This window comes from Coccinella septempunctata, chromosome 2, assembly GCF_907165205.1.
Source record: "Coccinella septempunctata chromosome 2, icCocSept1.1, whole genome shotgun sequence".
Taxonomy (NCBI): Eukaryota; Metazoa; Arthropoda; class Insecta; order Coleoptera; family Coccinellidae; genus Coccinella; species Coccinella septempunctata.
The window spans coordinates 19,621,897-19,643,671 of record NC_058190.1 but is presented as its reverse complement, the minus strand read 5'-3'; the positions used below and the strand labels follow the sequence as shown (position 1 = coordinate 19,643,671).

At 39.1% G+C, this 21,775-nt stretch overlaps 1 protein-coding gene and 1 long non-coding RNA gene across 3 annotated transcripts in view; both read right to left on the bottom strand.

The window, feature by feature from the left end:
- LOC123308358 (transmembrane protein 245) overlaps window positions 1-21,775 on the bottom strand; it is a 208,975-nt gene that overhangs the window by 157,862 nt on the left and 29,338 nt on the right. The window lies entirely within an intron of this gene.
- LOC123308370 lies at window positions 126-17,544 on the bottom strand. Of its 2 annotated transcripts, none has more exons than XR_006537113.1 (5): window positions 17,372-17,544; window positions 1,942-2,503; window positions 1,393-1,874; window positions 1,155-1,329; window positions 126-1,096 (listed from the first exon to the last, which is right to left on the bottom strand). It is a non-coding gene; the product is annotated as an uncharacterized LOC123308370 (long non-coding RNA). The 2 variants fall into 2 exon arrangements; XR_006537115.1 differs by having other exon boundaries at window positions 126-1,093.

The following is a 21,775-nucleotide window of genomic DNA, read 5'->3' as shown; positions in this document are numbered from 1 at the left end:
GATCTGGTTGGTGACTATCCATGCCCGGAGTGTGGAAGGATCTGTAGGTCACGGTTGGGTCTCTTCAGTCACAGGAGGGCACACAGTCGCAGTTAGCCCTAAAAAATTATAAGTCTGTTCGCAGCTTTATTTTTTTGTCTTTTTGTAGATTTATTCCCGGTAACGGTATACAGCTATGAATGCATTGGTATTGGGATTTTGTACACCAAAAACCGCCATATCAGTGCCTTTTGTGACATATTTACATATATATTTGATTGACTTCACTGAAGTGCAGTACTCCACATTGCAATGGGCCTTGAATGTTTTCGAAAGAAGTATTATCGACTATAATATAATTTCCATTAACTCTAATCATGGTGGTTCTGCCGTTATCTTCAGGTGATCGACAGCGATACAGTGGATAACCATCGTTACCAGTGATAGAGTCCGGAGTGAAATCTCTCGGATAACGCTTTGAACATTTTCCATTAACCATGCATGGTCATTGAGGATTGATCATGCCACATGGTCCATGAATCATGTTAGTAACTACAATATGATGCAGTTCAGAATCATTCACATGATCAGGAATCTCGGCACATAATATAACGTCATCTATCTGTTCTGGTCGAATTCTTTTTTCTACTAACCAGATGAGAATGTGTGCATGTGGCAGGCCTCGTTTTTGCAATTCAATTGAGTACATCCAGCATCGACTATCCCCAAAGACATGATGTTTTGTAATATAATCCATTAGCGACTTCACTTTTTGTTTGAACACTCGTGCAGTGATATCATGTCGATCTGTCGATCAACAGATGTTTGTCAGTGAAGAAGCAGTTGAGCGATTTATTCCCATTGCAGGTAAATGAATTGAACAAATCAGGACGACCATAGTTCCGAACGTATGACAGTGCATCTTGTGCATATTCATGTATATGACGCGGGCTGCCAATATACGTTGCTGGTAAAATTGTCATTAGCTGCATCTCCTTCGGTGGATATTGCATCTCGTAAATGAATATACTCCCTCTGAATGTAGTTTAGATTGATTCATTCTGATATAAGTGAGGCACTTCGTTTCAATTTTACAATACATGTCCACAAAATACTGCTGCAACAATCGACGAAATCTCAGCAAATAGTTATCTGCTATATATTTGTTAACATACCATATTTTGTTTACAAAACTGGCTGAAGGACTTCGGTCGATGGCCTTTTGGATTGTTCCAATAATGAACTGTTAAAGTAAAAAAAAAAGTAAAAAGTAGTTATCTGAATTTTGACGAACCATTGAACGAAATGCATAATAATTCATCGAGCTAACTTTCTTGGTGGTTTCCTGGCCTAAAATCAAATAATTCAAATTTGTATTGAGTAGACATTTAAAATTTCAATATAGGTACTCACCATTCAATGGATTCATCATCTTGATGTTGAAATGATATCCATCATCACCTCTCCAAAACATTAGCGGGTATTGCAGAGCATCGTATGAACGGTGTGTTTCATATATTTGTTGCAATTCTCCAGTATTCCGACGCGTAAGAACAATATCACGCGTTTTCACCTACAATCATGATTGCCACTTCGTCTATTATAGAGGCGTTGAATTGGCGTTCATGTGCTCCAACAGGTCGTTTATCTGTTCTAATCACAACCTTGTGATCGTCACTTGGCTTACGTACCAAAGCAGTTTTAAACAATCGAACCAAGGCATGATGTTCATGAAGAAGTTGCTGCAGATCTTGAAGAATTATTATTTTCACATCTGCATTAATAGATTGGTGTTGATCATCCATACTGCCTATAAAGTAAATTTCGAGGAATTCATGTTGTGCATCTTCAAGTGGTTGTAATGATCCAATTTGATGGTGAATCTGGCCTTGGATCTAAATAGCAGAAAGGGAAGACAAAGTAAGTGATTTGAAATCATTAATGTTAACATTATATTCTTACCTTGAATGTTGGATTGAATCCACGTTATATCTGCTCCAAATGAAGTCATTTGGTGTGTTCGATAGGAAATGTCTTGATTCGGATGTTTCTCCACGGAGGAGAGAATTCAATGGTTCAGATGGAGGAGGCAATAATGGCAATTTCACCTTGCCATTTAGAATGCACAATCCCGGAATTTCTACACCAAACCTCAATGCATGGCAATAGCAGCATACTACTTCTATCGGGCCAATTACAACGGAATGGTGAGAGCTGTAGTCGATTGAACTCATATTGAAAAACTATTCCTTTCAAATTTATATTTGGGTTACTTCTCGTTCGTGGACGATTACGATTAGCTCAAAGCTGTCTCATATCCATCTGAGTAGTTCGACGTACTGCCTCTCTTTGCTCTGGTGTTTGTGACTCACGAAGTTACTTACTTACACGGCGCTGCTCCCGTGCTCTTTCTTGACTTTGACTTGACTTTTCTCTGACTGACTCGAAATATTGCGAAGCCTAGTAGCATTACGGCTTCGTTGAGATGTATTAGATCTTCTGGCACGTGGCATTGTAAATAACACTGGAGAATAACACAAATCGTGACAAATCAAAATAACGATGGAATTAAATGGACGATGAATAGTTTCAATAACGAATTACCACTGATCACTGTATGTATAAAGCACTTTAGTTTTGCAAATACAAAATAAATATAATACAACATACAAAGGACGACGCCGAAAATTCTAAATCAAGACTGTAGTTGAACATTGACATACTATCTAATATTATCTATTGTTATAAGGTCTTTGTCTATGAAATAATGTTGATATCGCCCGGTTGGTCTTCAAAATAAAATTTCGTTTACTCATCTTAAATCTCTTAATTTTGTAAACTGTATGAAATATTGAACACAATCTTGAACAACTCTCACTAAAACAACTTTGTTTGGAACCCAGACACTGACCTACGTCACACTAATGCGGCTTTCAAAGGTTACAGAAGTAAGCTTTGTCTTGTCTATGGTACTTTCAGTTCTTCTTCTTCAAGTGTTCCAGTACTTTCACTTCACAGAACACAATATATGGGGCTAAGATGTTTTCGTAACCGTAAAACTCCTGTCAAAGTTCGTACACATAACTATGTTTATAATTTTAAAGTATTGAATTTATGAGTTCAATTTCAATTTCTAATCACGGACTACCACAGTTCGCGTTAGTTTAAATTCAGTACTTTAAAATTACAAACATAATTATGTGTACGAACTTTGACAGGAGTTTTACGGTTACACACTTACTTCTGCGCCAATTCCAAGGTTAAGACGTTTAGGCAACTCAAAATACACAGCAATTATGTTTATTTACATCGCCATTGTTCGCGCCACAGCGCTACCGTGATGAGCTGGACCTGCCATCTACCGCATCATTTGCTTTCCTAGAGCTATGTAACATCCACGCGGAAGGAATCTTCCCTTTACTTTAGTCTTAGTCATTTACGAACTTAATCACTAGTCAGTGTTTACATTTACTACATATACATTCACTCACTTACTCTCTCGATGTTAAAGAGCAAGTCCAGATTGTAAAAAGCGTTCAGTTCGAAAAACAATAAAGTTACCCTTTAAGTGAAAAGAGTTGTTTTGTTTTTCATAATCGTCAAGTTAATACAGTCCACGAACACCAACATGGTCCATTCGAGCCAAAGGATGTGAAAAAGAAGTGAATAAAAGAGGAGAAAAGCTGGAAATCAGATTGCATTCGGCACCAAGAGGTAGTTGGTGAGTCCGTTCCTGTTTTTCCATTTATCCAGATCTTGTTATTCCCTTTTCACCTGTCGAGTTTTTAAAATAGTCGAAATAGTCGTTTTGTTTCTCAATTATTATTATAGCTCTGCTTGGCGTAGTGTTGAAAATGACCGATTCGTTAACTAGAAAGCGAGGGTCGCTAAAGAGCTCCCTAACAAATTTTGTTAAACACGTAGATAGTAAGAAAGACCTAGATAAACTGAGTGAAACCGACCTGATCCAGCTAGAAGAAAGATTAGATCGCGTGAAAATAGTATTTGATGAGTTCGAGGAGGTGCAAAACCATATAGAATTGGCAGCCTCCGAAGAAGCTCTCCAGAAGGAATATGAAATTAGGGCCACCTTCGAAGACACGTATTACGATTACCGGTCTATTGCCAAGTCCCTGTTAGCAAGTAAAGTAATTGTGGACTTCAACAGTCAAATCTCTTCAAGAAATTCCGCAGTGTCAGAGACAGGTAGTCCTACCAGTATTTTAAGTGGAGTTAAATTGCCAGTTATTGCCCTTCCCAAGTTCCAGGGAAAATATGAAAATTGGTTAGAGTTCAGAGAAACTTTCGAGTCTTTAGTTCATAGCAATGAGTCTCTGAGTTCGATTCAGAAGTATCATTACCTTAGAGCCTCCCTAGAGGGAAGTGCAGCCCTTGTAATCAAAGCAGTTGAATTCACAAGTGCAGGTTACACAGTAGCTTGGCAAGTTTTATGCGATAGATATAATAATACTAGATTATTAGTTCATAATCATATCAAATTAATCTTCGGTTTAGAGTCTATAACAAAGGAAAGTTCTTACAAGTTGCGTAAATTAGTCGATGATCTGTCCAAGCATTTGCGCTCACTAGAACAATTGGAACAGAACACAAAAAATTGGGACCCATTATTGATTTTTCTAGCAGCAAGCAAGTTAGATGCTAAAACACTTAGTGAATGGGAAAAGCATTCCTTATCGTGTGATAACCCGACGTTAGAAAATTTACAAACCTTTTTGCGCAACCGTGCAGATTTATTAGAAACCCTTGAATTTAAAAGCGGTTCCAGTAGGTATGTGGCAGATGAAAACAAAAGGAAAGATTTCCGACAAAGTTCCAAATCCCTAGTTTCCAATAATTCTACGGCTTTGTCATGTTTCTTCTGCAAAGAATCTCACTCGATTTATAAATGTGAATCATTTTTAGGTTTGTCATTGGAAAAAAGAATAGAGTTTGTTAAACAGGCCAATCTCTGTAATATTTGTCTACTGAATAATCATTCGAGCAAAAAATGTAGGTCCGGTCCTTGTAAAAAATGCAAAGCTTGGCATAACACTCTTTTACATCCTGAAAATGAATACACAGCGGTTACCAAAGAAAGCGTCTCAAGTTCGAATAACGTAAACTCTTTAGCCAGTGGCGTAGACGTCCTCAATAATTACACAGTGTTATTGTCTACAGCAAAGGTTATAGTTTTTGACGAGTCCAATCAGCCCGTTTCGGTACGTGCACTGTTAGACTCTGGATCGCAATCAAGTTTCATCACGGATAGTTTGCGTCAGCGTTTGGGTATATCAACAAGCAACGCAAGCTTAAACGTTCTAGGTATCTCAGGCAATATTTCAAAAATCAAAGAGAAATGCGTAGTAGATCTAAACTCTCGGTATGGTAAGTTTAAAGCGAGTGTTAACTGTTTCGTTCTTTCTAATATCACCAGTATGACTCCAGCGTGGGGGTTTGATGTTAGTTCGTTAAAAATTCCTAGTGATCTGCAATTGGCGGATCCCGAATTCAATAAGCCCGCTCCCATCGATATGCTTATCGGAGCAGAGTTGTTCTGGGAAATCATCAAGCCTAATAAAATTTCGTGCGGTAGGAACAAGCCAGTATTACAGGACACGGTATTTGGTTGGATCGTCTCCGGTCGCGTTAGTAATGATAACAACGTTCGCAACACTTCATGTCACCTGAGCACAAATCAAGAGTTATGTAGAATACTGTCGAAGTTTTGGGAAACCGAAGAGTGCTCCGTTGTCAAGCCTTGGTCACGCGAAGAAATTGAATGCGAAACAATCTTTGAACAAACCACTCGTAGAGACTCTTCTGGGCGTTTCATAGTCACTCTTCCACTAAAGCAACATCCTAGCTGTTTAGGCGAATCACGTAGTCAAGCACAGAAGTTGTTCCATAGTACCGAACGAAAACTAAGCAAAAACGAATCGCTTAAAATTCTCTATACAAATTTCCTCTCAGAGTACATAGACCTCAATCATATGAGTTTAGCTGAAGAGCAGATAAACGATGATGTATGCGAATATTTCATGCCGCATCACGGAGTTTTACGGGAAAACAGCAAGACTACACGTTTAAGAGTAGTTTTCAATGCGTCATTTCCTACCAGTAACGGAATCTCTCTTAACAATATCCAGTATATCGGTCCAATTTTGCAAGAAGACTTGTTGTCAATCATCTTGAGATTTAGACAGCACAAGTACGTTGTTTCAGCAGATTGCGCTAAGATGTACCGACAAGTGCTCATCGAACCTAATCAGCGAAACCTTCAAAAAATATTATGGCGTGATAGTCCCGACCAGCCGCTGAAATCATATACGCTAAACACGGTAACCTATGGTCAGGCATGTGCGAGTTACTTAGCAATTCGTTGCCTTTTCGAACTAGCAAAAGTGTGTCAAGACAGCCAGCCATACATTGCGGAAATCATTCGCCGAGATTTCTATGTAGACGATTTGCTTACAGGCGCTGATACTATTGAGCATGCGCAGAGCATTTGCGCTGAAGTTTCATCTGTTTTACTAAGCGGGTGCTTTGAATTAAGAAAGTGGTATTCCAATGAACCAGAAGTTCTAGCTAATATAGATAACAAGGATTCTCCTTGCGGGATCATAGAGTTCGGTCCTGGGGAAAACGCGAAAACGTTAGGTGGTCGTGTCTCAATGATAAGCTATTGTACACGTTAGAGAATCTCGATGTCGGTAGTAGATGCACCAAGAGGCTCATTTTATCCGTAAATGCTAAAATATTCGACGCCTTGGGATTAGTCAGCCCGTCAATCATCATCACCAAAATTCTGATGCAAAGTTTATGGCTCGAGAAGTTAGGATGGGATGATGCGTTGCCCAGACATCTAGCCGATAGATGGTTCAGATTTTTAAACGATCTGCCGAATTTAGAGAAAATTTCAATATCACGACGAGTAGTTTGCGACAACCCTCAACGTATCGAGTTGCATGGATATTGCGATGCAAGCGAGCGTGCGTTCGGTGCATGCGTGTACGTAAGAAGCATCGACGTCGAGGGTAGGATACATGTCCATTTGTTGACTGCTAAAAGCAAGGTGGCACCTATTAAAACAATAAGTGTGCCATGTTTAGAGTTATGCGGCGCACTAGTTCCTTCTCGATTAGCGGACAAAGTTAAAAAATCAATGACACTCAAGTTTGACGAATGTTTTTTATGGAGCGACTCACAAATCGTTCTTGCTTGGATAAGCGCGAGTCCCAGTTCGTTAAAAGTTTTCGTCGCCAATAGAGTTGCGGAAATTCAGGGTTTAACTGCTAATTGCGAGTGGCGTTATGTACCTACGCGCGACAATCCCGCAGACTTAGTATCAAGGGCTCTATCCAAGCGAGTTGTTGGAATCGCTACTTTGGTGGCGCGGACCGACCTGGTTGTGCCTAGAAAAAGGCAATTGGCCGAATCATACTTATGCAGTTGTCAACTTGCCGGAGCTAAGGCAGCAAACATGCGTCGCTATTAAAGAGTGTCAGGAAACCTTATTTCCTTTCGAGAGATTTTCAAGTTATACCCATTTGCTGAGAACGGTTGCTTACATGTTGCGATTTGCCAAAAACTGTAGAACGTTTCAGACTGAGCGAGTTTTCGGATGTTTGTCTAAACAAGAGCTGAATCGCGCTCGAACAATTTTATTGAGAATATCACAAATTCAATCCTTTCCCAGAGAAGTGTCTGATCTATCCCAACATCGAAAAATAAATGGCAAGAGCAAATTGTTAAGTTTGACTCCGTTTTCCGATTCTGCTGGCCTTATACGCGTCGGCGGCCGATTAGAATATTCCGATCTGAGTTTCAACAAAAAGCATCCTATAGTTTTGGATTGCGCACATCATTTAACCAAACTGTTGTTTTCTTATGAGCATCTTCGCCACCTACACGTGGGTCCTCATAGCTTGCTAGCCTTTATAAGGGAAGAGTTTTGGCCTATCGGCGGTAGAAATATGGCGCGCTCAATCGTGAGGAAATGCATACGGTGCGCAAGACACAGAGGAGAAACAGTTCAGCCCTTGATGGGAAATTTACCGCGAGAAAGAATCGTTCCATCTCCTCCATTTAGCTGCGTCGGTGTCGACTACGCAGGTCCCTTCATTATACGTCATGGTTTAAGTAGAGGTCGCGGCGGCAAATTGGAAAAGTGCTATATTGGATTATTTATCTGCTTTGCTACAAAGGCTGTGCATCTCGAATTAATTTCAAGTCTTTCAACGGAATCTTTTATGCAATCCTTAAGAAGATTTATTTCCAGGCGTGGAAAGCCCAAAAAGATAGTTTCTGACAACGGCAAAAATTTTGTAGGTGCCTTTCGTGAATTAGGCAAGTTTTTGTCTCAGAACAAAGACAAATTGACTTCTTCCTCTACTTGTGAGGGCATTGATTGGCAGTTTATCCCCCCATATTCCCCTCACATGGGCGGTCTTTGGGAATCAAATGTGCGATGCGTAAAGTCACACCTGAAACATGTTTTGTCCAATACACACCTTACTTTTGAGGAGTTTAGTACTGTTTTATGTCAGATTGAGGCTATTTTGAATTCTCGACCTCTTTGTCAACTCTCCCCTGATCCAAATGACCTCAGTTCCCTCACTCCGGCTCACTTCCTCATTGGCAGAACGCTGATAGCTGCACCAGAAGAAAATGTCACTTACACAAAGATGAACCGTCTTTCAAGATTCCAGTTAATGCAGAAGATCTGTCAGGATTTCTGGAGAAGATGGGAGCGAGACTATATCGTAGAACTTCAATCCAGGCAAAAGTGGAAAAGCGAGCATGGTCAATTGCTCGAAAATCAAATGGTAGTAATCAAGGACGAGCAATCCCCACCCACTGAATGGCGTCTTGGACGAGTCATAGCATTACACAAAGGTCAAGATGGCGTAGCTCGCAGTGCTTCAATCCGAACAAGTGCAGGAGTTCTAAAACGGAATTTCCAGAAGATTTGTCCTCTCCCCGTTGAGATTTGAAAGCTTGGGCTTTGCAAAGGGGGCGGCATGTTCGCGCCACAGCGCTACCGTGATGAGCTGGACCTGCCATCTACCGCATCATTTGCTTTCCTAGAGCTATGTAACATCCACGCGGAAGGAATCTTCCCTTTACTTTAGTCTTAGTCATTTACGAACTTAATCACTAGTCAGTGTTTACATTTACTACATATACATTCACTCACTTACTCTCTCGATGTTAAAGAGCAAGTCCAGATTGTAAAAAGCGTTCAGTTCGAAAAACAATAAAGTTACCCTTTAAGTGAAAAGAGTTGTTTTGTTTTTCATAATCGTCAAGTTAATACAGTCCACGAACACCAACAGCCATCTAATGGCGATAATATAAGAAAGGAGATTTGTTCAAAACCTTTCGTTATAAAATTTTCCGTAGGGTTCGGTAGAAAGACAGGTGTAATAACACCTGGACTGAGATGCGAGAATATCTTTAGAAAATGTAGTTCACCGAATTGATATCAAATATAATACTTTCTGTTGTGACTGATATACCCTTTCACAACGATATAAAAACCTAGTATAATACTTTCATTAAAACGCTATTAACCGTAGCGACACCTACTGGCCTTATTCGCCAGAGGAAAAATATTTCCTTTTTTTAATGTATTTTATGTTAACCCGACCGTAGAAGAATCCAAAAAATCATCTTTCATAATAAACAGTTCATTCAATCTTGAGTTATAAATGGTGTAACCCACAAAATGACCGACTTAGTTTTATATATTAAGATATAAATAAGCTAAATATAATATATTGGTTATCGTCATATATATATATATATATAATCGATTCCCTTCTACCATGAAATGGTGTAGGGTGGTTATCGTCATAAAATCCAAATTTGGATGAATAAGGCATCATCATCAGTATGATGCATGAAAAAGATTCAATAAACTTGAAAAAATTTTCTACGGAAACTACGCTTAAGCTACATTCACAATCAATTCACGGGCCGAAGTGCACTTCGGCACGGAAGCTTAGCAGATGGCGTTCTCCGTTACCATTCACAATGAAATTCAAGACAAAATTTCTTGCAAGTTGCAAACTATCACTTCGGCAAGGAATTTCGTGCCAGCTATAGATGATGCTGATGCTTATGTTTTGATCAGTTACATTTTTGATTCATTTGAGTATTTGGTTCCAAGATTATTGCGAATGGTAAATTTCGTGCCGAAGTGCACTTCGGCCCGCGAATTGATTGTGAATGCAGCTTTATTGGATTGAAATTTTAGAAGTGAGCTGAGAACTTAATACATACCTGTAATTGACGACGAACAAAATTTCATTCTGGTATAATAAAGTTAGACCATCTTGGGTGAAAATTGAAAATTTATATCACTTAGCTTATGGTTGCCATCAACCTTTCTTCTACACTTATTGGTATTTTGAAATTAGTAACTTTATGACGGCACTCTCGCTTAATTTCCTTGCAAATGAAGTCAAATGTTGAAGTTTACATTCTCGTGTAATGAAAAAACAAATATTCTGGACTTCTGAGCTCGCGGTAAAGATGCTGAAATTCACCTTTAGTTCGAATCGGATTCTTACTAATTGCATTAGTTTTCTTCCTTTAATTTGGAGGAGCCGCTTTTGCGAGAAGTGGCGAAAAGTACATATTTCCTAGCAAAAATTCAGCATCTTCGTTTCTAGTAATCATTTTAACTTGAAGAACTGCAACGGCACAGTGTGAGGTGGTAGCGCGATAGTGAGTTGATCGGACCGACCACATCTATTCGCTCGAATAGGCGTGCCGAAGTAGGACACCTATTTTTCATCGCGCGATCGTTTACCAATTAGAACATAGCCTTACAGTACCTAACTGTTAATTTCGATGAAGAAAAATAAGGTATAATTCATAATAAAAAAAAATGCATTTATTATAAGTAATGTATCATGAAATTCGTTCGTAGATTTCACTTTAGAAATATAATTAATTAACTCTATAGATAATACAATATCTATAAGTTCCTAATTGTCTTTCAATTTTAAAGTTTAAAATCAAATGTAAAATATTTCTTAGAATTTTAACACATTTTTCTTCAAATCCTTGTCTCATCTTTAGAACATAGAAGTTTAAATGTTCCATGACCTGTGATTTCCAATATCAATTCATTTTAGATTTCAGGATAAAGAATATATCATTTCATGGAATTGAATCATTTTCCTTGGATAGATATCTTAAAACTTCCACCTTAGAGTGTATAAACTCTGCTTACTCAAGATGTTTTCTTCCTATAACATTCTTCATAAACTTAGTCAATTCAGTCTTGAGAATAACCTCTCACATAACTTACTGTATATAACTGGCATAAGAAAAAATTGTTAGGTAGTGAAAATAAGAAAGATTCGAAGTTGATATCATTGCAGTTTTAGGTCTAACTGAAATATAAGGAGTCAGCTGAAGTTAGGTACATAGATTACGTGAGTTACGTCAATGTCAGCTAATGTGCTGATTTCGCTTGGATGTTATGGGAAAATGGACCTTATCGACTTGAATGAATGGAACGAAGTGATCTCGAATTTTTTTAAATTCACAATTCATCTCGTTATTTTGCGCCCGCATTCGGGTCACGGTTTGTACTACGGGATATGGAGAATGATTTTCTTGCTATCAGTTGTCGTTTACTGATTGGTTTCGTGTAGATAAGTAGGTAAGTTCTCAGCAATAATAAAACTCCTCCGAAACTATAAGAAACGGCAACAGGCCTCAGGTGAAGCTGGATGCGCTTACATTCGTGTTGAAAAATCTCGAATTTCTGAAGCTTTTTTCTGGTATTTTCCGAGTTTTCCGAGTCGAGAGTAGTACGCGCCTATGCTCCGGTTATTCGTTTTGCGTTTTTCGCGGACATGGACGTGCGGCGGCTTTCGAAGAAACAGAGAATTCCCAAACCTCTAAATTAGCTGATTTTTCCCTCTTACCACTCCCACAAGTGCTTAAGAAATTAGTAATACGAGAAAAGTATTCGACTCCATACCTCACGAATGGCTCTTGACGATCATGATTTACGAGGTCGATCCCAATATTGTAGGTTCCTGGAAAACGTCATGTCAACCTCACCTACTAGTCTTCAAATGAAAGCACATGGCCCATTACAACTGGAGTCCAGTTGTCCCAATAAGACGCAGAATTTTCCAAGGAGACTAGCTGAGCCCTCTGTGGTTCAGCAGGGTCCTGAACCCCTTGTCTCATAAATTGAATTCTACGGACTACAGATTTGCCATCAAAAGCGGTAGTAGAACTATGATGAAACTGAAATCTCCTTTACTTGGACGATTCGAAACTCTTCGCATCTACTGAAAAACAAATGCAACAGATGCTGAAAATGGTATAAAGATTCTCGGAAGATATCAAAATGAAGTTTGGACTGGAAAAATGTCGACTTCTAAACATAACGAGAGGCAAAATAGAAGATGGTACGTTCACACCCAAGAAAGGTGCAGAAATTGAAGCATTAAAGGAAGGAGATACGTACAAGTATCTAGGCATAAAACAGGCAAGAATAATCAATCAGAGCCAGATGAAGAAAGAATTAACGGAGGAGTTCACCCCCATATGCGGAGCTGCTGGAGGATTGAACTTACAGCGAATACCTTCAGTAGATTTGATATTTCTACGTGATCGCAGTTCTTTTCAACATAATCTTTCAACTCCCTATCTGCACCAACAAAATTAGTACCATTATCACTTATCACTGAATTCTATTGATTGAACTTTTCTCGCCATAAAGTGCCGGATAGCCAAAATTGTTGAGGATGTGTCCAGAGATGCTGCTATTTCAATGTGGACAGATCTTATACTCAGAAATGTGAAAAGCACACCATACCGTTTTTCCACTCTCCTTCCTATTGAAACCGTCATGGGTCCAAAAAATTCCACTCCTGTATAATGAAATGTATAAACAGGTTAACAAGGTTGTAAGCGATGTTCTGGCAAGTAAACCATCAAAGGAACTTTTGATATACATTCATGTCTCTTACAAACTTGACAATTTCTAAAACTATTTGTAAAGGCAGCTCCTGCATCTTAAATTGTTTAACACCGTTTCAACGTCTATATGGTTAGGCCTTTCATGATATTGTTGCATAATCAAATCGGTTATTTTATTACCGCGTTCCGTAATACCATCCGAGAGCGGTCGAATACTTTAGTCACGTGACAACAGATCGTATGTAACAAAGGAATCCTTTGTTCAATAGAACGTTTTTCCTGCATCTGGATACCGTAAACGAACGATTCAGAGCAATCCGAGAGGTTCGAGGTAATTGCCGAACGCGGTATATGTTTAGGATCAAGAACTAGTAAGCCCAACGATCTATTTTTTCGGTGGATCCATCTTTTACCACCAAATCAATAAAAAAAGGCGTAATCGAAAATAAGATCAATCAAATCAACCCGATTTATACACTGTAGTGATGATTACCCCCGGCCGTCCTGTTTCAAGAACGACTATTCCACCACGGTTAATACCGTATGTCTGATATGAATGCTACAGTCTGTTAATTTTTTCCCTTATTTAGAATAGAATGCCGAAGCGAATAATAAGCTATATGCGAGGAGAGATGGAGTGACTTCTTACCAAGGATTATAAATTAGGGTTTATAAACTATAATTTCATACGTTTTTTTTTCTATTCAGAATATTTTACGGATTTCTACTCCGGGAGAAATATCAGTTCAAAACAGACGGTCAGAAAAATTGATGGATGAATAAATATCCTAGAGTACCAGCTCCAACGATTAAAATGAACCATTACTATTCTGCAGACGATGGAGAGCATGTCCACATATTTTTTCGAATGTGTAAAACGGCTGGCCAATAAAATTGATGACAAATGTATCAGATTTATTCAGGAAAATTCATATTTCTTTCTGACATTCTACGATCGAGAGTATGTTCCTCTTTTTTGTTTTGAAAATTTAAAATGGCCAAGAAAATTAATCTCCCCATGCAATAAATTTTGGCAAAAAAAAAGGGGAACGTGCGCTCCATGGTAAAGAGAATATCGGTTCATTTTCATCGTTGGAGGTGGTTTTTCTGAGTATATTGACATTCTTTATCCATTCTTGACGCGGGCCGGATTAGACTATCACGTGGGCCGGACCTGGCCCGCGGGCCGTAATTTGCCCATGCTTACTAGATCCACCTATGAAGAACGACTCAAACTACTCCAACTGCCATCATTTGCAGATCGTCGCTTGAGAGATCTGATAATAACATATAGAGACACACCAAATTCTCTACGGACTTGATCATTATAACACATTTTTCCTCAACTTGAATCATCTACGTGGTCATGAATACAAGCTTCTGAAACAAAACTTCAGAACAACTACAAGACAGCAGTTTTTGCCAAACCGAGTGTTCAACATCTGGAACAATCTGCCAGCGGATATTGTTGAAGCCCCTTCTGTAAACGTCATCAAATCGAGATACGACAGGTGGTGTACTCGGCAGTGACTGCTGCTTTGTGTGATTTGCCTTTGTGCTTGTTGGTGTTTTATTTATTCTATTTCTTCTCGTATCTTGAAGCTGATTAGTGTGGATATTGCTCCACATTTAGTCCATCTGATTAATCTTTCTATAAGCTGTGGCGTTTTCCCTCACCTCCTCAAAAGGGCTGTAGTCGTTCCCATTTACAAAAATAACTCTGCATATGATGTAGCAAACTACAGACCAATTTCCATCCTAAGTGTTTTTTCTAAGGTTTTTGAGCGAATTGTGTTCAATAGAATGATGAACTACTTGGACAAATACCATATACTTGATACCTCTCAGCATGGGTTTCGATCAGGTCGCTCAACTCAGTCAGGAGCACTTTATTTTGTTGAATTCGTGTATGAGTATCTCGATGATGGCCAGTTCGTCGCGGGGTTATTTTTTGACCTCTCGAGGGCATTCGACAGTCTTTCTTTTCAAGTTCTTCTTGACAAGTGCTACAATTTGGGTTTTAGAGGTGTGTTTCTTGATTGGCTATCAAGTTATCTTAAGGGTCGAACAATGTCCGTCAAGGTGGCTGATTTCATTTCAACCGAACGAGAGTTGAACCTTGGAGTCCCACAAGGTTCCGTTCTGGGACCACTCCTTTTCATTCATTCATTAATGACTTACCTGACTATCTGTGAAAGATGATGGCTAATTCATCTAATTTCTCAGATCTACTTCCGCTAATCAAGTTCATCAGAATACTTTTGTTTGCTGACGATACCTCTATGTTGGTAACTGCTCGTACTTTTAATGACCTTCAGGAACTGTGTTGTAAGTTGGTGAAATGCTTTGTTGAGTGGTGTCGTTCAAATTCACTCATAATAAACATTGAGAAAACACAATGTGTTTATTTCACTCTGAGGGGTCGTGAGCGAGTTCTAGTTATACGTCATATGGATGACATCATTTCGTCGGCGCAGCACTCAAAATTTCTTGGTATTTACATCGATTCCAATCTAAGATGGGTTGCACATGTCGATTCCATTTGTAAGAAACTAAATAGTTCTTACTATGCAATAAGCAGGGTCAAAAACTCACTTCCTATAAGCGCTATTGTCAACATATATTATAGTCTTGTTTACAGCCATCTTTCCTATAATATTATGCTCTGGGGAAACTCCACTGATGTTGATAGGGTATTCTTAACTCAGAAAAGAATCTTGCGAATGATGTTCAATATCCATCCCAGAACCTCTTGTCGTCCGACATTTGTAGAGAGTGGGATTCTAACAGTGGCGTGTGTATACATCTTCAAGTGCCTGGTGTATTTTAAGGAGAATGAGAGGGACTTCATAAAACTTTCCAGCTTTCACAGCTATAGTACTAGAAATGGGGAACTATTCCACATTCCCAAACATAAAACAACTAGATTTGAATCTAGTCTAGCTGAATATCAGTGTATCAAATTATTTAATCATTTACCAAAATGTGTTAAGTCTCTCGAACTCAAGGAATTTAAAAAGAAGGTTAAGGCTTAACTGATTAAGGAATGTTTTTATAGTGTTGCTGATTATTATCGACAACCATTTGTATTTCAAGTCGAGTAATTTTTCTGTTTTCTTTTTGTTTTTTGACCTGTCCTATACATGTTTGTTTATATGTCTCAGAGGATCAATAAATATATTATTATTATTATTATTATGCTTTAGTTTCCCTTTCTGGTGTACTTATATTTGAATTTTATTTTTATTTCTGAGCTTTTATAGGTTCCCTGCTTTTCTGATGGAATAAAGAGGCTCTCGTAATCAATTCCCATTGATTGCTCTGTCACTGTAAACGTTGTGTTGATATTGAATTTATATAAATTCCTCAATGTCTTAGTTTGACCACAAGTGATTTCTCATCTGAACAACTCTAGATTTTGTGATTGTGAACGATATACAATAAATGTTTTTACACTACCATCTCCAACTCAATTATCTGGTAACAGTCCTCTGCATTAAATTTGAAAAAATCTGAATACCGCCGATTTTGAACAGCTGTTTTCTCTCTTTTTGCCTGTCCTATACACCATGTTTGCATCTCAAAGAATAATTTTTCATTTATTTATAGAACTTCATGCTTCTATGTTGTGTCAGGTTATCAGAAACATCGAAAATTACTTTTATCTCGAATATTTGAAAATATGGAATGCAGGAAATTTCCTTTTCAAGCAGTAGATATATATAATATAATATATGCTAGCACCACAGCCTTTTCAAATACCTTCCATTTTCCATTTTCATTTTATTAAACAAAAATATGAGGAAAAGATCCACGGATTCCTCATACCTGTTAGATGAAAATTCAACAGGAGTCAATAATACATCTGTACCGGGTGGCTCAAAAGTACGGAAACGGTGAATTTATTTCGCGCACAGGTGGAAAATCGCAATACTGATACTGGGAACTGGAGTCTTAAGTAATTTTCGCCAGAGGAATCGAATCGACCCTTCAGATTTTGGGCCCAAGAGGGTCTTATACGAGATGAGCACAACTTTGAAATTTCAAATGCAAACCCTTTTTTTATTGCAGATTCGAATTCAGTGGGAAATTTTACAATAATTGATTGAAACCAAAATGTTGTCGTCCATTTATGGGCTCTATGCAGCGTTGTTCAAAAATCGGAAATTGAAATTTCAAAGTTGGGCCTTATATCTCGTTTAGTTCCAATCAATTCAGCGAGATAAATATAGGTAGCAAATTGTTTATTGGGATGAGATAACTGTATTGTATATGGGCATATACAGGTATAGATAGGTATATAATAAACAATTCGCTATTGATATAAAGATCAATAGGGTCAACCCGACAGGGTCCTCAACCTGAATATCCCACTAAGTTTAAGGATAACAAAATGAAGTTAAAATTCATGAAATGCAATATATATTTCTTTAATTACCTGGATTGAGAATGGTTCAGAATTTATTATTTCTTCCTGATATTCATTTGTTACAGAATTATCAACAATTTCTTCAGAAGAAGAGTCCGAAAGTACGCCTCCTTGAAATGCTGAAATGATTAATTTCCAAATACTAACTTCGTCCCCTGAAAAACCAAATTAATGATATTTCTAACATCTAATAAATTGATACAATTCATAAGACTTGCTTCAAGGTAAGCGCACATACAACGTCATCGGACGGACGGTACGGATCGGAATAAAATACTTTCAATGGAACTGAATGGAGCAACGCACATATGTGCGGACGGCAGGCATCGCATCGCATCCGACGGGAATTGAGGAACGAGAATTAAATTCCGACTTATGCGTGCCGTGTCGGCCGATTCCGACATATGTGCGATACGAATCGGATATTGCCGCGGCATTTTCGTCATTGTGCAAGTCTCTTTTTTTTTTTTTTTTGGTGTAGCAGGGGGAAAATCTGCAAACAGACGAACACACCCTCTGCTGAGGGGGAACAGTGTGGGGATTCTCACTCTCTGAGCTCGAGACCCACTAAAAACCCTTAACTGCTTCTTCATAGGTTCCGGGCATTTTGCCTATTAACCAGTTGACTCTTATGGTTTCTGGACTCTCACACGATCATAGTCGTGGTGATAGTTGTATGCTGCCTATAGCTTTTATAGGTTAAGCTCTTCTTTGGTTACATTTAAATCCTTAACTGATCTCTCGGTCTTCGGTGGTAGGTTCTTGACCTTCTAGCTTCTTCTGTTGGATCGTAGTCGACTAATCTTCGTAGTTCCTCATTTGGATGTTGTTTGGCTTTGTCGAATATCCTTTCCGCCTTTCTCTTCATAAATTCTGTAACTGGTTCCCATTCCAAGTCCTTGTAGATTTGTTTGTTCCTAACAAACCAGGGTACGTCCATCGCCATTCTAAGGAGTTTATTCTCAGTGGCCTGTATTCTCTTGATGTGGGTCTTGGCTGCGAAGCCCCATGCCGCCGATCCATATGTGAGTTGTGGTCGCGCAATAGTTTTAATCATCGTCAACTTGATGTTCTTATTCATATGACTTCTTCTGCCTATGAGTGGATAAAGTTTACTCATTGCGGCTTCTGTTTTATCAACAGCACATTTGATGTGGTTTTTCCATGTAAGTCCTCTGTCAAGCGTCACTCCTAGGTATGTTGCTTCATTTTTCCATTCAACCTCTTGTCCATCAACTTCAAGGTTTTCTTCCATCCTCAATCTTCTCTTTTGCAGTAATATTGCTTGAGTCTTTCTTCCATTGATTTGGATTTTCCATTTGATGCACCATTTGAGTAATTCATCTATGGCTTCCTGCAGTCTCCGGTGTATGATCTCTGGGCGTCGATGTCTGAACGCTATTCCTGTGTCATCTGCGTACAAGGTGAGCATATTCCTAGCATTCTTTGGGATATCATAAACGTATATTACGTAAAGCAGAGGTCCAAGTACCGATCCTTGTGGCACTCCCGCTTCCAATTGTCTGGTTTGAGAAGTTGCTCCATCTATCTTCACATAAAAGTTTCTATTCCTCAGATAGTTCCTTATAATCTTGCATAGCTTGGTCGAATATCCTGCTTTTTTCATCTTGTAGATTAGGCCTTCATGCCATACTCTATCAAAAGCTCTCTCGATATCCATCAGAACTAATCCTGTGGCCTATTTTGTCTGCATTCCTTCGGTGACGTATTCTATGAGCCGTAGTAATTGGAGTTCAGTCGAGTGTTCTCGTCGAAATCCAAATTGTTCGGGTGGGATTATCTTCAACATTTCTGTTTCCTCATTCAGCCTTTTGGCGATAACCCTCTCGACGACTTTTCCTAGTGCTGATAGTAGGCTGATTGGTCTATAATTTCGAGGAAATTTCCGTTCCTTTCCAGGCTTGTTGAAAACTATCATTTCTGCAGTTTTCCATCTCTTTGGGTAGTATTCGGTCCTCATCACTCCGTTTGTTATATTCGTCAAGGCTGCTATTCCTTTTCTAGGCAATTTCTTCAACATATAATTCGTTATCCTATCTTCTCCCGGTGCTTTCCGGTTTTTCAGTTTCATTATGATCTCTTTGATTTCTGTTGGTGAAGCCGGTTTTGGAATGATTTCGGTTTCCGGTGGTTCCATCATCAGTTCTTCGTTTGCCTCCACTTCTTCTTCTAGATCTTCATTGTCATCATCATTTCTGTAATTTATTCTGGCTTCTCTCTCAATTGTGTCGGCAAGTGCTTCGGCTTTTTCAAGTCTCGTATATACCATTCCGTTTGCTCCATGCAGTGGAGGTATAACTGTCTGTTCTCGTCGTAAGCGTTTTTGCATTTTCCAAGCCGAGTGATCTATTGTATTCAGTTCCCTTAATCTCTGGTGCCATCTGTTATTACGCAGTTCTGTTAAAGCATTTTTCAATATCTGACTATGCTTATTCAGTTTCTTCTTGTCTTCTTCTCTTTTTGTTGTTCTGTAGATTTTCCTGAGTCTCCTGTTCTTTTTTATAAGTTCCTTTATATCCATTGGCGTATCTCCATGTGAATGTTTCGGAATTGGTTTCCTTATTCTCTTGGTGCTTTCTTCATAGGCTTCTTTTATATGATTTTCCAATTTTTCAACTGCTTCATCTAATTCATCCTGGGTGTTTATTTGGGGAATTTCCCTGATTTTCTCCTGAAGTAAATTCTTATATTTCTCCCAGTCTGTGCGATCCTTGGTTTGTGTCTCTTCTTCGTTTCTTGGGCCATGTCCCACTATGAATTCTATGGGATTGTGGTCTGAAGTTCCGTCTTCTATTGTATCAATGTTGATTTCTTCAGTGATGTCTTTCATTACGACAATGTCCAGTACATCGGGTAGTCCATTTACTCTTGGTATGTAGGTCGGTATATCAGGTCCTATCACAACTGCATTAAGTTTTTCAGCATAAATCTTCAGTCTTCTCCCGTTTGTATTTTCCACCCTACTGTTCCATTCCTGCGATTTGCAGTTAAGATCACCAATTATGATTTTCGGGTGTCTTCCTTCTAGTAGCATTTTTAGATCCTCTTCCAGCATGTCCTTATCCGGTGATTTATAAGTTGAAACAATCTTCACTTGCCCTCGATTAGTATTCACAATAATCGATATTGCTTCTACTTCTTGTCCATTGAATATTTGGTCGAAATGGTGATCCATATTCCTTCTAGCCAGTATAGCAACGCCACCTGTGCTGTTAGGTCTATCATTTCTGTAAATATCGTAATTGGGAAATGCTATCCGAACGTTGGGGTTAAGTCTCGTTTCTTGGAGAGCTATGACATCCGGTCTCTTCTCTTCAATCAGTTCTTCGAATTCTGATCTGCGGGCTCTCAATCCTTCGACGTTCCAAGAGACGATTATGAGATTGTTCTTTATCGTCGTGTCAGCCATTAAATATTCTTAATAATTTGCTGCATCTTCTTCTCAATCTCTTTCTCCAGATTCTGCATCATCGTGCTGAGGAGGTTTTTCGTGAACTTATCCAGTTCCTCAGTGATTCCAGAAATTCCTTTTCTGGTTTCGGCTTTTTTGACGGTTTTTGCCTTTTCCGTCTTTTTCTCTGGTTTCTTCGTCTCTTTGACTGCTTTGGTTGCAGTTTCCTGGGGTTTCTTCACTTCCGAAGAGTTTGGGGATGGCCTCGGTGTATTTTCTGTTGGCCTCGAGCTGGTCTGGTTCGATCTTGGCGATCTCTTGGTCTTTTTAGTGACCAATTTCCATTCGCTACATCCCTTGTAGCTGGCTGGATGTCCTTGCTCTCCACAGAGAACACAAGAGGCATTTCGCTCCTCGTTCTCCCTGGTAAGCGTACACTCCTTGGAGCTGTGATTACCGGAGCATTTCACGCACCTCCATGGAAAAGTGCACTTACTTTGGGCATGTCCATATCGCTGACAGCGGTAACATTGTCCAGGCCCGGTCGTCCTTCTCTTAGGTTCAACAACACAGTTCATGTTGTAGAGCCTTCTCACCTCGAAGATACCCTTATTCTGGGTTTTAACCAGCAATAAGGGCATCTGATTTTTTGTTTTATTTGAGGTCATCCTTATGACCTCAGCATCGACGATCCCTTGATCCTTGAGGTCGTCAAGTATCGTCGGGATATCTGCATCCAGCGGTAGGTATCTCACTACCGCGTAAATTTTCTTCTCCTCTTCTCGTTGGAGAGTGTAAAACTCTCTGTTGATTTTGTGGAGGAATTCAGTCATCCTTCGATGATCTTGTGGGGTTTGTGGGACGACCCTAATTCCGTCCTTCACAGTAGTCGCTCTGCTGTAATTTATTCCGTTTCGCATTAACGCGTTGGAAATTGACGTCCATTCGGACGTACCTCTCAGGGTAACTGGGGGGATTTTTTCTTTTCTCTCCACTGGAGT